General features: G+C 45.9%; 1 protein-coding gene across 1 annotated transcript in view; it reads left to right on the forward strand.

The window, feature by feature from the left end:
- Nucleotides 1-693: 693 nt before the first annotated feature.
- LOC135054573 (zinc finger protein OZF-like) overlaps nt 694-17,147 on the forward strand; it is a 58,037-nt gene continuing 41,583 nt past the window's right edge. The window contains exon 1 of the mRNA XM_063957732.1: nt 694-792. The gene's annotated coding sequence lies outside the window, so the exon portion shown is untranslated. The remainder of the gene's footprint in view (nt 793-17,147) is intronic.

The following is a 17,147-nucleotide window of genomic DNA, read 5'->3' on the forward strand; positions in this document are numbered from 1 at the left end:
CTGCGCCACCTGTATTACGGTAACGGCGAAGTCTGCGCCGCCTTCATTACGGTAACGGCGGGGTCTGCACCACCTGTATTACAGTAACGGCGGGGTCTGCACCACCTGTATTAAGGTAACAGCGGGATCTGCGCCACCTGTATTACGGTAATAGGACACTAGAGTGTCAGCCACCTGTACAGGGATAATGCAGCACCAGAGGCTGCTCCAGCTGCACTATAACGAGGCACCAGAGGCTGCTCCCCCTGTAGTACAGCAACCTGACACCAGAGCTGCTCAGCCTATAGAATAATAATAATAATAATAATAATATCATACCTCCCAACATGACCAGGAGGGACAGAATGCTCTGCTTCTGGACTTTTCTGTTGGGAGGTACGATAATATCATTACCTGCTGCTGCCAGTCACAGCAATGGGAATGATAGAAGGAAGGCGGAGCTCAGACCATGGGAAAATGGCCGCCGCTGCTGACGTCACTACACGGCCAGGGAAACTACTGCTGCTACAGCTGCCGGACTGGTCTACAAGAAAATGGCCGCCGGCCTTCTACACAGAGGACATATATGGGAATAGTCATTACAGAGGGCGGTGCTGTGGCCGGGTGTAGTAGAGGAGGGGCCAGTCACCAAGAAACAGCCTGCGCCAATCATACCCTCTTTCCGGAATGTGCGTTCCAACTTACTTCCGGCCTTTGCGTTTCATCTTACTTTTGGCCTGTGCGTTTCACACACAGGAAGTGAGTTTTCATCAATCGCTTCAGCCCCCCCTTTGTTCGTCGACTCGAGACCAGGTAATGGCGTCTTACAATACAGGGGGAGCAGCCTGTGGTGTCATGTTACTATTATTAGACAGGGGGAGCAGCCTGTGGTGTCCTGCTATTATTATTAAACGGGGAGAGGCCTGTGGTGTCCTGTTGTTATTATTATACCGGGGGAGCAGCCTGTGGTGTCCTCTTATTATTATACAGGGGGAGCAGCCTGCGGTGTCCAGTTATTATTATTATTATTGTTATTGTACAGGGGGAGCGGCCTGTGGTGTCCTGTTATTATTATTATAAAACTGGGTGAGCAGCCTGTGGTGTCCTGATATTAAACAGGGGAAGCAGACTGTGGTGTCCCATTAAACAGGCGAAGCAGCCTGTGGTGTCCTGTTATTAAACAGGGGGAGTAGCCTGTGGTGTCCTGTTATTAAACAGGGGGAGCAGCCTGTGGTATCCTGTTATTAAACAGGGGGAGCAGCCTGTGGTGTCCTGTTACTATTATTAGACAGGGGGAGCAGCCTGTGGTGTCCTGTTACTATTATTATACAGGGGGAGCAGCCTGCGGTGTCCCGTTATTTTTATTATTCTACTACTGATGGAGCAGCCTGTGGTGCCCTGTTGTTGTTATTATTATTATAATAATAATAATAATAATAATAATAATACGGGGTGAGCAGCCTGTAGTGTCCTGTTATTATACAGGGGGAGCAGCCTGTGGTGTCCTGTTATTATACAGGTGAAGCAGCCTGTGGTGTCCTGTTGTTATTATTATTATAATAATAATAATAATAAAGGGGGAGCAGCCTGTGGTGTCCTGTTATTATCATTACAAGTAATTGTGGAGATCGGGGCTGTATGACGTGGGATAGAGGAGGATTATCGGTCAGTCAGTGCGTTATATCTATGTTACACGTGTGCTCTGTGGTTATTATAATTACTAGCTGTTCTTCACACGGGAGTTTCTGATGGTCACGGATGTCCATATAAATGAGTGATAATAATTTGGTAGATCTACAGAGATATAAATTTGAGACTTCTTAATATAAGTAAATGTGAATCCATGGTTCTTGGTGTTTCCTGAGGAGCGAGTGGTGGGCCCAGGTGCAACAATATTGTTTGGGCCCCCCTCCCACTGGGGATCCGGTCTCTAGGTCGACAGTGTTTAGGTTGACCACTATTGGTCGACAGTAACTAGGTCGGCAGGGTTTCTAGGTCGACGGTCTTTAGGTCGACATATCAAAAGGTCGACATGAGTTTTTCACTTTTCATTTTTTTTTAAAACTTTTTCATACTTAACGTTCCACGTGGACTACGATTAGGAATAGTGACCTGTGCCGAGCGCAGCGGTAGTGGAGCGAGGCACCTTGCCCGCAGCATGGCGAGCGAAGCGAGGGGACACGGTGCACTAATTGGGGTTCCCGGTCACTGTACGGAGAAAACGACACCAAAACCCCCCATAAAAAACTCATGTCGACCTAAAGACACAGTCGACCAATAGTGGTCGACCTAAACATTGTCGACCTGCTTACCATCGACTTTACATACCACACCCCTGACACTGTATGTCACACATATAGCATACCTCCCAACGTTGTCATATTCTGGTGCTGGACTTTTTGCGGTAGCCAAATAAAGCATGGTCTCCCGATCATCACTAAGCAATCCCCCGTAGTATGATGCTTTGGGGGCACCATACCCGTTTCTCATCATTTTAGGGGTAAGCCCAGCACTCCGGCAACTGCTGGTCTTCCCCCAGCCTCTCTAGGCACTAAAGTCACCAGTGCCGCCCTCTCCCCCATATAGAAACTACTAGACACACTTCCTCCAGTCCATGCTGTCCTCAGTCACAGTATTTGTTAGTGCCGTAACTAGACATTTTAAACCCCTACTCCAGAAACAGAGTTTGTGCCCCTCATATTTGGCGTGCGCAAAAAATAAAGGGCCGTGACTTTTCGGGGAAGTTATGTGGCCACAGAATAGTACCAACTCACATTACCCCGCACAGTAGCGTCCGTTAGTCACATTACACCGCACAGTAGCGTCCGTTATACACATTACACCGCACAGTAGTGTCCGTTATACACATTACACCGCACAGTAGCGTCCGTTATTCACATTACACCGCACAGTAGCGTCCGTTATACACATTACACCGCACAGTAGCGTCCGTTATACACATTACACCGCACAGTAGTGTCCGTTATACACATTACACCGCACAGTAGTGTCCGTTATACACATTACACCGCACAGTAGTGTCCGTTATACACATTACACCGCACAGTAGTGTCCGTTATACACTTTACACCGCACAGTAGTGTCCGTTATACACATTACACCGCACAGTAGTGTCCGTTATACACTTTACACCGCACAGTAGTGTCCGTTATACACTTTACACCGCACAGTAGTGTCCGTTATACACTTTACACCGCACAGTAGTGTCCGTTATACACTTTACACCGCACAGTAGTGTCCGTTATACACATTACACCGCACAGTAGCGTCCGTTATACACATTACACCGCACAGTAGCGTCCGTTATTCACATTACACCGCACAGTAGCGTCCGTTATACACATTACACCGCACAGTAGCGTCCGTTATACACATTACACCTCACAGTAGTGTCCGTTATACACATTACACCGCACAGTAGTGTCCGTTATACACATTACACCGCACAGTAGTGTCCGTTATACACATTACACCGCACAGTAGTGTCCGTTATACACATTACACCGCACAGTAGTGTCCGTTATACACTTTACACCGCACAGTAGTGTCCGTTATACACTTTACACCGCACAGTAGTGTCCGTTATACACTTTACACCGCACAGTAGTGTCCGTTATACACTTTACACCGCACAGTAGTGTCCGTTATACACTTTACACCGCACAGTAGTGTCCGTTATACACATTACACGGCACAGTAGTGTCCGTTATACACATTACACCGCACAGTAGTGTCCGTTATACACATTACACTGCACAGTAGTGTCCGTTATACACATTACACTGCACAGTAGTGTCCGTTGTACACATTACACTGCACAGTAGTGTCCGTTGTACACATTACACTGCACAGTAGTGTCCGTTGTACACATTACACTGCACAGTAGTGTCCGTTGTACACATTACACCGCACAGTAGCGTCCGTTAGTCACATTACACCGCACAGTAGTGTCCGTTTTACACATTACACCGCTCAGTAGTGTCCGTTATACACATTAATCTGCACAGTAGTGTCCGTTATACACATTAAACTGCACAGTAGTTTCCATTATACATTACACTGCACAGTAGTGTCTGTTATACACATTACATTGCACAGTAGTGTCTGTTATACACATTACACCGCACAGTATTGTCCAACATTCACATTAAACCGCACAGTAGCTTTCGTTAGTGACATTAAATCACACAGTAGCATGCATTATACACATTAAACTGCGCAGTAGCATCCGTTAGTCACATTACACATCACAGTAGTGTCCGTTATACACATTACACGGCACAGTAGTGTCCGTTATACACATTACACCGCACAGTAGTGTCCGTTATACACATTACACTGCACAGTAGTGTCCGTTATACACATTACACTGCACAGTAGTGTCCGTTGTACACATTACACTGCACAGTAGTGTCCGTTGTACACATTACACCGCACAGTAGCGTCCGTTAGTCACATTACACCGCACAGTAGTGTCCGTTTTACACATTACACGGCACAGTAGTGTCCGTTATACACATTACACCGCACAGTAGTGTCCGTTATACACATTACACTGCACAGTAGTGTCCGTTGTACACATTACACTGCACAGTAGTGTCCGTTGTACACATTACACTGCACAGTAGTGTCCGTTGTACACATTACACTGCACAGTAGTGTCCGTTGTACACATTACACTGCACAGTAGTGTCCGTTGTACACATTACACCGCACAGTAGCGTCCGTTAGTCACATTACACCGCACAGTAGTGTCCGTTTTACACATTACACCGCTCAGTAGTGTCCGTTTTACACATTACACCGCTCAGTAGTGTCCGTTATACACATTAAACTGCACAGTAGTTTCCATTATACATTACACTGCACAGTAGTGTCTGTTATACACATTACATTGCACAGTAGTGTCTGTTATACACATTACACCGCACAGTATTGTCCAACATTCACATTAAACCGCACAGTAGCTTTCGTTAGTGACATTAAATCACACAGTAGCATGCATTATACACATTAAACTGCGCAGTAGCATCCGTTAGTCACATTACACATCACAGTAGTGTCCGTTATACACATTACACTGCCCAGTAGTGTCCGTTATACACATTACACTGCACAGTAGTGTCCAATATTCACATTAAACCGCACAGTAGCTTTCGTTAGTGACATTAAATCGCACAGTAGCGTGCGTTAGACACATTACACTGCACAGTAGCATCCGTTAGTCACATTACACATCACAGTAGTGTCCGTTATACACATTACACTGCCCAGTAGTGTCCGTTATACACATTACACTGCACAGTAGTGTCCAATATTCACATTAAACCGCACAGTAGTGTCCAATATTCACATTAAACCGCACAGTAGCTTTCATTAGTGACATTAAATCGCACAGTAGCGTGCGTTAAACACATTACACTGCACAGTAGCATCCGTTAGTCACATTACACATCTCAGTAGTGTCCGTTATTCACATTACACCGCACAGTAGTGTCCGTTATTCACATTACACCGTATACACAATACACCACACAGTAGTGTCCGTTGTACACATTACACCACACAGTAGTGTCCGTTATACACTTTACATTGCACAGTAGTGTCCGTTCCGCTATACACAATACACCACACAGTAGCGTCCGTTATATACTTTACACCGCACAGTAGTGTCCGTTATTCACATTACATCGTATACACAATACACCGCACAGTAGTGTCCGTTATACACATTACACCGCACAGTAGTGTCCGTTTTACACTTTACATTGCACAGTAGTGTCCGTTCCGTTATACACAATACACCAGACAGTAGCGTCCGTTATACACATTACACCGCACAGTAGCGTCCGTTATACACATTACACCGCACAGTAGCCTCCGTTATACACATTAACCGCACAGTAGCGTCTGTTAGTCATATTACATTGCACAGTAGCGTCCGTTAGTCACATTACACCGCACAGTAGTGTCCGTTAGTCACATTACTCATCACAGTAGTGTCTGTTATACACATCACACCGCACAGTAGTGTCCGTTATACACATCACACCGCACAGTAGTGTCCGTTATACACATCACACCGCACAGTAGCGCCCGTTATACACATTACACCGCACAGTATCGTCCGTTATACACATTACACTGCACAGTAGTGTCTGTTATACACATTACACTGCACTCACATTACACCGCACAGTAGCGTACACATTACACCACACAGTAGCGTCCGTTATACACATTACACCGCACAGTAGTGTCCGTTAGTCACATTACACATCACAGTAGTGTCCGTTATACACATTACACCGCACAGTAGCGTCCGTTATAAACATTACACCGCACAGTAGCGCCCGTTATACACATTACACCGCACAGTAGTGTCCGTTATACACATTACACCGCACAGTAGCGTCCGTTATACACATTACACCGCACAGTAGTGTCCGTTATACACATCACACCGCACAGTAGTGTCCGTTATACACATCACACCGCACAGTAGCGCCCGTTATACACATTATACCGCACAGTATCGTCCGTTATACACATTACACTGCACTCACATTACACCGCACAGTAGCGTACACATTACACCACACAGTAGCGTCTGTTATACACATTACACCGCACAGTAGTGTCCGTTAGTCACATTACACATCACAGTAGTGTCCGTTATACACATTACACCGCACAGTAGCGTCCGTTATAAACATTACACCGCACAGTAGCGTCCGTTATACACATTACACCGCACAGTAGCGTCCGTTATACACATTACACCGCACAGTAGCGCCTGTTATACACATTAACCGCACAGTAGCGTCCGTTAGTCACATTACACCGCACAGTAGCGTCCGTTATACACATTACACCGCACAGTAGCGTCCGTTATACACATTACACCGCACAGTAGCCTCCGTTATACACATTAACCGCACAGTAGCGTCCGTTAGTCACATTACACTGCACAGTAGCGTCCGTTAGTCATATTACACCGCACAGTAGTGTCCTTTAGTCACATTACACATCACAGTAGTGTCTGTTATACACATTACACCGTACAGTAGTGTCCGTTATACACATTACACCGCACAGTAGCGTCCGTTATACACATTACACCGCACAGTAGTGTCCGTTATACACATCACACCGCACAGTAGTGTCCGTTATACACATCACACCGCACAGTAGCGCCCGTTATACACATTACACCGCACAGTATCGTCCGTTATACACATTACACCGCACAGTAGCGTCCGTTATAAACATTACACCGCACAGTAGCGCCCGTTATACACATTACACCGCACAGTAGTGTCCGTTATACACATTACACCGCACAGTAGCGTCCGTTATACACATTACACCGCACAGTAGTGTCCGTTATACACATCACACCGCACAGTAGTGTCCGTTATACACATCACACCGCACAGTAGTGTCCGTTATACACATCACACCGCACAGTAGTGTCCGTTATACACATTACACCGCACAGTAGCGTCCGTTATACACATTACACCGCACAGTAGTGTCCGTTATACACATCACACCGCACAGTAGTGTCCGTTATACACATCACACCGCACAGTAGCGTCCGTTATAAACATTACACCGCACAGTAGCGTCCGTTATACACATTACACCGCACAGTAGCGTCCGTTATACACATTACACCGCACAGTAGCCTCCGTTATACACATTAACCGCACAGTAGCGTCCGTTAGTCACATTACACTGCACAGTAGCGTCCGTTAGTCACATTACACCGCACAGTAGTGTCCTTTAGTCACATTACACATCACAGTAGTGTCTGTTATACACATTACACCGTACAGTAGTGTCCGTTATACACATTACACCGCACAGTAGCGTCCGTTATACACATTACACCGCACAGTAGTGTCCGTTATACACATCACACCGCACAGTAGTGTCCGTTATACACATCACACCGCACAGTAGCGCCCGTTATACACATTACACCGCACAGTATCGTCCGTTATACACATTACACTGCACAGTAGTGTCTGTTATACACATTACACTGCATTCACACTACACCGCACAGTAGCGTACACATTACACCACACAGTAGCATTCGTTATACACATTACACCGCACAGTAGTGTCCGTTATACACATCACACCGCACAGTAGCGCCCGTTATACACATCACACCGCACAGTAGCGCCCGTTATACACATTACACCGCACAGTATCGTCCGTTATACACATTACTCTGCACAGTAGTGTCTGTTATACACATTACACTGCATTCACATTACACCGCACAGTAGCGTACACATTACACCACACAGTAGCGTCCGTTATACACATTACACTGCACAGTAGTGTCTGTTATACACATTACACTGCATTCACATTACACCGCACAGTAGCGTACACATTACACCACACAGTAGCATCCGTTATACACATTACACCGCACAGTAGCGTCCGTTAGTCACATTACACCGCACAGTAGTGTCCGTTAGTCACATTACACATCACAGTAGCGTCCGTTATACACATTACACCACATAGCAGTTACACCAGACAGCAGAGCCTCATATACACATTGGGGTCAATTCAATTCGGCAACTTATGAATAGTGCCGGGAATTAGCTCCCGACGCTATTCAATTCAGCTGCTAGTTACCCGCAATTGTCGGGAATTCTTCTCTCATCCCCGGGGATGAGAGAAGAAACCCGACAAAAGTGCTGCCTCGCGGCTGGCGCGAGGCTGATTCTGTCGGGAATCAGCCTCGCGCCGGGGAGTTAAGTCGGAGAATGCCCGTTCTCCCGACAATTCAACCTGTTTAGTCGTCGAGAACGGGACATCGCCGACTTAACTGGAGCTGAATTGAATAGCGTCGGGAGCTAATTCCCGGCGCTATTCATAAATTGCCGAATTGAATTGACCCCATTGTGCGGCAGTAAAGCCCCTCCTCCTCATCATCATTATTCCTCCTTCTCCTCATGTGTCACTAATCCCCGCAGAACAATACTACTATGTTATTATACCCTCAAACCATACAGAGGGCAATATGGCCACCAATTATGCATAGGAGAAATGGCTACACGTCAGCATGACACTGCTGTAACTGAGGCTATGCTTTGTATTTTGGAGGGTCACAAAAATAGGATTTTAATACCTACCGGTAAATCCTTTTCTCTTAGTCCGTAGAGGATGCTGGGGACTCCGTAAGGACCATGGGGTATAGACGGGATCCGCAGGAGACATGGGCACACTAAAAGACTTTGACTGGGTGTGAACTGGCTCCTCCCTCTATGCCCCTCCTCCAGACTTCAGTTAGAAAACTGTGCCCAGAGAGACGGACATTTAGAGGAAAGAATTTATTGTGTAAACACGGTGAGTGTCATACCAGCTCACACCACGAACATACCGTAGAACGTGGCATTCAATAGAATACCAGCCAACAGCATGAACAATACACAGCCCCATGCTGAGAGAATATGTAACACAACCAGTGTGTCAACACAACCAGTAAGAAGACACCGCATGCCCTGGCATGCACAACATCAGCAACAGCCTGACAGAAAAGACACACCACAAGAGTGTAACCATAACCAATAACTGCAGAGGCAGTACGCACTGGTACGGGCGCCCAGCATCCTCTACGGACTAAGAGAAAAGAATTTACTGGTAGGTATTAAAATCCTATTTTCTCATACGTCCTAGAGGATGCTGGGGACTTCGTAAGGACCATGGGGTTTATACCAAAGCTCCAGACCGGGCGGGAGAGTGCAGACGACTCTGCAGCACCGATTGAGCAACCATGAGGTCCCCATCAGCCAGGGTATCAAACTTGTAGAGCTTAGCAAAAGTGCTTGAACCCGACCAAGTAACCGCTCGGCAAATTTGAACCGCTGAGACTCCTCGGGCATCCGCCCAAGAAGAGCCCATCTTCCCAGCAGAATGGGTCTCCACCGACTTCGGTAACGGCAATCCAGCCGTAGAACGAGCACGCCGAATCGTATCACAGATCTAGCGTATAACATGCATACACGCAGGCGCCCCAATCACGCTGGGGCATACCGGACAAACAGAGCCTCTGTTTCCCCAATCTGAGCCAAATTGGTGACATAAATATTCAAAGCCCTGACTACATCGAGAGACCTTGAATCAGCCAATGCTTAAGCAACCACAGGCATCAAATAAGCAGGTTTCTGCGAAACACCGAAAACACTTTTGGCAGAACTATTATCCGAGTTCTCAAATCCGCTCTATCCACCTGGAAGATCAAACACGGGCTCTTGTGAGACCCAGCCGCTACTACCCACATCCGCTCTGCGGGCACCAAAGCCAAAAGCATGACCACTCTCCAAGAGAGAATTTTTTAACACAACCTTTCATAAAGGTTCCAACAGTTTGACACAAGAAACCGCAACACCACGTCAAGGTCCCACAGTGCCAATGGGGGCACAAATGGAGGTTGGATGTGCAGTACTCCTTCCACGAAGGACCGAACTTCCAGAAAGGTTGCCAATTCATTCTCGAAAGAAAATTTATAAGGCCAAAACCGCACTTAAATGGAGCTTAATTTTAGGCCTGCACCCACACCGGCTTGTAAAGAATGGAGAAGAATGACCCAGCTGAAATCTTCCGTAGTAGCCTTCTTGGATTCACACCAAGACACCCATTTTCTCCAAACACGGTGGTAAGGCTTTGCCGTCACTTCTTATCTAGCCCGAAGAAGTGTGGAAACGACTTCACTGGGAATATCCTTTTCTGGGTAGGATATGGCGTTCATCCGCTACGCCGTCAAACGCAGCCGCGGTAAGTCTTGATACATGCCTGGATCTTGTTGTAACAGTTCCTCACGTAGAGGAAGAGGCCAGAGATCTTCTATGAGTAAATCCTGAAGAACTGGATACCAAGCCCTCCTCGTTTAGACCGGAATAATGAGGATCACCTGAGCCTTTGTTCTTCTTATGTTTATCACCTTCAGAAGAGTGAAAATGGAGGGGACACATAGACCAACTGAAAACACTCAAGGTGTCCTGAGGACGTCCACTGCTATAGCTTGAGTGTCTTCTGACCTGGAACAATATCACTGAGATCTCTCGTTGAGGCGAGACGCCAACATGTCCAATTGAGGTACTCCTCAAAGACTTGTCGCTTCAGTGAAAACTTCTCGATGACAACCGTATTTCTCCCGGATGGAGATCGCGTCTGCAGAGGAATCTAAGTCTCCGTCGTTCACATCCGGAACGAAGACTGCTAATATAGCGTTTACCAGTCTTTCCACCCAGCGAAAAGCTTTTTTTTTTTTTTTTCCGGCATCTGCCATTGCCGCTTTGCTCCTTGTTCTGCCCTAGCGGCTTACTTACACCACTGCTGTCAAGTCGTCCGACAGAATTAACACGTGCAGATCACGAAGCATATGTTCATTGAAAATAGCTCTTAATTCAAGAAAGCTTATTGCAGACAAGCTTCGCAGCTTGACCTTTTCCTCTGGAAATACTTCCCTTGCACGCACTGCTCCCCAGTCTCGGAGATCTGCATGCATGGACACCAGGATCTCATCCTGTATTCCGAACCTTCGTCCCTCTAGGAGGTGAGAACCAAGCCGACACCACAGTAGGGAAAACCTGGCCATCAGGATTATATTCCGGCGCATGCGCAGGTGAGACCCGGACCACAATCCCAACTGGCTCCGTGAAAACCAGTCTGGCATTTGACCTGCTCACCGAAAAGGCCTCTTAGGCCGCACCCACCTGCTTCATCAATGGTACATATTGATGGATTGTCACTGCAAATCTGATCCGACTCTGGGTCCTCAGATCTCTTTCCACAGGAAAACACAGAACTTCTGCCGTTCCGTATCTACTCTGATGCCCACCTCCGACGCCTGCGTCGTTGGGAATAACAGCCTACCCCTGTGTTGAAGAACAGACAGAGAGAAAACAACGATTTGCACCACTTGTGTCTTGACCTCGCCTTAATCAGGAGAGTGTCCCAGTACTGAACAACAATGGCTCTTACTATTGAAAGAATACCATCCCACTGCCATCACTCTGGTGAAATAGCAAAGACAATCCTGGATATCCAACCAGGTAATCTGAATGCGGAGAACAATGCATTTAAACCTCTTAGTTTTTTTTGTTTGTTTTTTTAAAACAGGGACAGCAGGACAATGCCCTGAACCTGACGCACCTCTGGTATGGCGTCGCGTACTACCTCCCCTCCCAGAGGGGAAACGGCAAGATCTATTAGAAAAATCAGTGCGGGGAAACATCTGTAACGCCAGAATGTCCCCCCTTTGGATTCTATAATTAACTCACAGGTCCTAGTCTATTCCCGGACTGACTGAAAAGTAGTAGACGAGTTCCCACCGGAGTGGGCTCCAGCCAGATAGACCCAGCGACATGTGGTGGATGTGGTAGAAACAGAAAACGACATCCGCTTCTGCGAACCTACCAAGGCTGCAGAACACTTACCTTTCACCTTCTACTGTCTGCACAGAAAAGGAAAAAAGAACGGTATCGAACCGGTTAAAACGACTGCATCCCACAAAATAATGCGTCACCCACCGTTGTGAAGGAGACTAACTCACGAAGTTAGATTTACCAGCAATATCCGCCGAGAATGCCTGAACTGAGGCATCCCCAAACAGCGGTACACCGTCACCGGGAAAAACTCCAGTATCTCTCGGAATCAGCCTCAGCATTCCCCTGGCCACACCTCCTGCAGTCGCACGGCAGCCTGCCGCAATGTTATAGAGAAGAATCAACATAAGGAACATCCCCTCTCTCTTTAGGGTAATTCTATCGGATGCTCCGAATATAAACACTCCCTCATGTGCATGTAATGCAAATAAGCCCAAAGCATAGAAATAAAATATCACTTAGCTTCCTGTGTACGATCCTTTGTGACAGGGCCCCGTGTCGACCAGGAGTTGACTTTCACATTATTCTATCCGCGGCGGGAAAAGAATAAACATTCGGATTCCATGAGAGGATCTGTGACCAACTCGTCATGGCCGACCTAGAGCTTTATCAACAGAGCGACCAGCACATGAGAAGGAATACTATTACCTCAGCATTCATTATAAATCATAATGTAATACACAATTACACACATATCCTAAATATATATATATATATATATATATATATATATCATACATATAAGCGGATTGTCCGGAACCGTCGGGTCCCTAGCTACATTAATGTGTTCTGAATGTGTATGACCATGTACTGAATGCCCCAGGAGTGGATCTACCAGGAAACATTATGGTCGACAGAAAACCTAGTATTCGTCGACAGCAGGGAGTAGTAACCAGGCAAAAATAACACTATTGCAATCCCGAGGGGTCCGAGGGAAGTATACATAAATCAATTTAATAACACTCCCCCACATATACTACCATGTCTGTGCTCGAGCTACAGGCCCATGGAACCGTACCATACATATACACATAAATATATATACAGGTATAAGGTAGTTACAACATGTTAATTTACACCCAGTAATACCAGTTGGTGCCGACAGGGTCACCCACATACTACTGTGTTTCCCATACAGTGTTTACTTTTGATAAGCATACAACTACCGACCAGCTGATACTGCATCTACCGAATCAAGTACCCACAGGCGTCGGCGATGTCGACAGTGAACCCCACAGCCGGTTGTGTCGACATATGTGGACTAAAATGCTATAGTGGGTATATCTGACAGGGAACACACAGAGATATATGCACAACACAAGGATTAGATGACCATTTCTAAAATAGTGCTATATGTCCTCTTTAAAGCACTAAAAAACTGTGCCCCCCCTCGTTTGTACTGTATACATTGCTTTTGGCGGGGACATTGAGAAAATGGCGCTGAATCCTGTTGTGAGGGCTAAGCCCCGCCCCTTCTCAGCGAGCTTCAGCCCTGCTATTAATGTAGCTTTTTATGCTGGCAGGGGTCCACATACAGTGCCTATGCACTGTATACATGCTTTGCTAGCCTAATTTGAGGTAATATATTACCACCCAGGGCGCCCCCCCTGCGCCCTGCACCCTTGTAAAGCCGTTGGAGTGTGGGAGCAATGGCGCGCAGCGCGACCGCTGCTATATATATACTGGCGGGGTATCGTACTCTGTGCCCGGGCACCGAATATGGATCTTATGCCAGTGGAGAAACCATCAGTAACTTGCTGCCCAGGGCGCTCCCCCCCCCAACCAGCGCCCTGCACCCTGTGAGTGCTGTTGGTGTGTGGGAACATGGAGCTCAGCGCGACCGCTGCGTGTTACCTCCGTTACTGAAGTCTACTGCCGTCACTGAAGTCTTCTGTTCTTATCATACTCACCCGGCTTCTTTCTTCTGGCTTCTGTGAGGGAGGTGACGGCGCAGCTCCGGGAACAAGCAGCTTGGCGCACCAAGTGATCGAAGCCTCTGGAGCTAATGGTGTCCGGTAGCCTAAGAAGCAGAGCCCTTAACTAAGAAGCAGGTCTGACTTCTCTCCCCTCACTCCCACGATGCAGGGAGCCTGTAGCCAGCAGGTCTCCCTGAAAATAAAAAAGCCTAACATAAAGTCTTTCAGAGAAACTCAGGAGAGCTCCCCTAGTGTGTGTCCAGTCTCTCCTGGGCACAGAGTCTAACTGAGGTCTGGAGGAGGGGCATAGAGGGAGGAGCCAGTTCACACCCATTCAAAGTCTTATAGTGTGCCCATGTCTCCTGCGGATCCCGTCTATACCCCATGGTCCTTACAGAGTCCCCAGCATCCTCTAGGACGTATGAGAAATATATTTAAAATATACATACACATGCCTTAGTAACAAGCATGTTCTATGTAATATATATATATATATATATATATATAATAAAGGCCCCTTGACATATCCAGTGCATTTATCAGAAAGTGAGGAGTCGGCAAAGGTGTGAGCAGCAATGTTACTACTAAGCCCAGCAGACATTGAAGGTACAGTAATACAGCATAATGGGGAAGCTGTGCTAACAAGCGGCTCTTCGGCTTGCAGCATGGCACCGGCCCCTAGACAGGGATGAGTGACTGGCCCCAGCAGCGCTGCCCGCTGTATGGTACCGGCCACAGGGCATCGGTACGATGACTATGTCCACCGCGACTCAAACCTGTACCCAGCGGGAGGAGGCAGAGCAACTGAAACTCGGAGAGGAGCGTAGGGCCCTCCTTCTCTTCTCCGGCCAGGCTACCTCCTCCGAGTACTCCTTAGTTACGGCCCATGGCCGCTGCTGCAGGCAATTCTGACTTGCGGTACTGTTGGCTCTGGGCCCCTTTATATTGGTGGGCTCCGATGCACTGCACCGGCGGAAGTTTCGCCACTGCGAGGAGCACCCGTAGCAGATACAGTAAAAAGTGACAGATTCATTTTTGTAGTTTATTAAACTCTACACACTGGAGTTGCAATCCAAATTTTGATTAGATTGTCAGTTTGGGCGCTATCGTTTATGCAACGCAAGCCACGTATCGGTAATGACGTCATTATGTCACCCCCTTTTCTTTCCCTCAGGGGAGGTTTATTAACATTCTAATTATGTAGTTTTCCTATTTCCCACCTGAATAATACCTGTTTCAGTTCAGCTTCCTAAGCAATGAGCGAGTTAGTGCTTTCTCATATATATATATATATATATATATATATATATATAGGTTAGAGTCCAAAAGATTAATTCTGGAGGTGCACTCATCCAATAAGTGATTCACAGCAACTTTTCATAATTCACATAATTTTATTGATGGAAATTCGGCTTATTCAGTCGACGTTTCGATCCTCATTGTTGGGATCTTTTTCAAGACAAGCTTCGACATATAGTTAATGCTCACAAGGCATCATATATTGATTTTCTGCTAATCAATATATCCAGTTCGGACTATACCGTGGCTGCACAACTGCTGGAGCCATATGCAAAATGGTTTACGTGTGGATAACAAGCTCATAAAAACAACAAGCTCTTGTGGACAATTTAGTCAACTCCATGGATCACCTGATTGATCCTATCATACCAGCATCAGCGGCCATTCGGTATTCAACATATATGATATCTGAAATGTCATCATTGAATCACATATCAATTGATATTCTTATCAGTAAGTATATAACAATACATTTCTAAAAGATTTAATTGCCATTTATTAGTTGATGTTGGACAAAAAATATAAAAATATATAAATTACTGATCTGATGGCTTTGAATAGTATCTTCAAATCTTAAACTAATTAAAATAGGTCCATACAATATCCATAGCCAAAAAATTTCAAAAGAAAGGAAGGGGATAGAAAGAGGAAAAACAAAGAAACCCACCTATTAGGGTTAGTTAATCACATATCCACTCTCGGCGCTGCGTGCGTCTCACGCTCGCGCACTTCTGGTTCCGCTATTTGGAGCTCACATTGCGTTCCACCGTTGGTGCCGCATGTATACCAACGCTGGCGCACTTCCGGTTCCGCTATTTGGAGCGCACATTGCGTTCCACAGTTGGCGCTGCATATATACCACGTTGGCGCACTTCCGGTCCCGGCGGAAGTCCGCTATCTGAAGTGCACAATTTGCTCAAATAGCTACTCACCACTGTTTAGGCTCGATCTCTATGTATTTAGAAATGAGCACTTCCGGAAAAAAATAATATCACAATACTGGAAATAATACACTCTAACCAGCGCCTAAAAAACGTTTAGAGGAGGGATGTAACCACAAATTAAATGCGCCCTAAATTGGGATGTTTACAACAATTTAATTTAAATTAAATCACCCTGTTACATAAATAACTAACTTACATTATTCTAAACTAAGTGTATACCTTTTCTAAATAACTTATTATTAAAGTGAATCTTATAAATACATACACAGTGCCTTGCTAAAGTATTCACTGCCCTTGGCTTTTTGCCTATTTTGTTACATTACAACCTGTAATTTAATTTATTTTTTTTATCTGAATTTTATGTGATGGATCTGCACAAAATATTCTAAGTTGGTGAAGTGAAATGAGAAAAATGTATATAAAAAAGTTATTTTTAGAAATAAAAATCTGAAAATTGGTATGTGCATATGTTTTCACCCCCTTTGCTATGAAGCCCCTCAAAAGTTCTGGTGCAGCTAATTACCTTCAGACGTCACATAATTAGTAAAATGAAGTCCACCTGTGCAATC

Source organism: Pseudophryne corroboree, chromosome 3, assembly GCF_028390025.1.
Source record: "Pseudophryne corroboree isolate aPseCor3 chromosome 3, aPseCor3.hap2, whole genome shotgun sequence".
NCBI classification, from domain to species: domain Eukaryota; kingdom Metazoa; phylum Chordata; class Amphibia; order Anura; family Myobatrachidae; genus Pseudophryne; species Pseudophryne corroboree.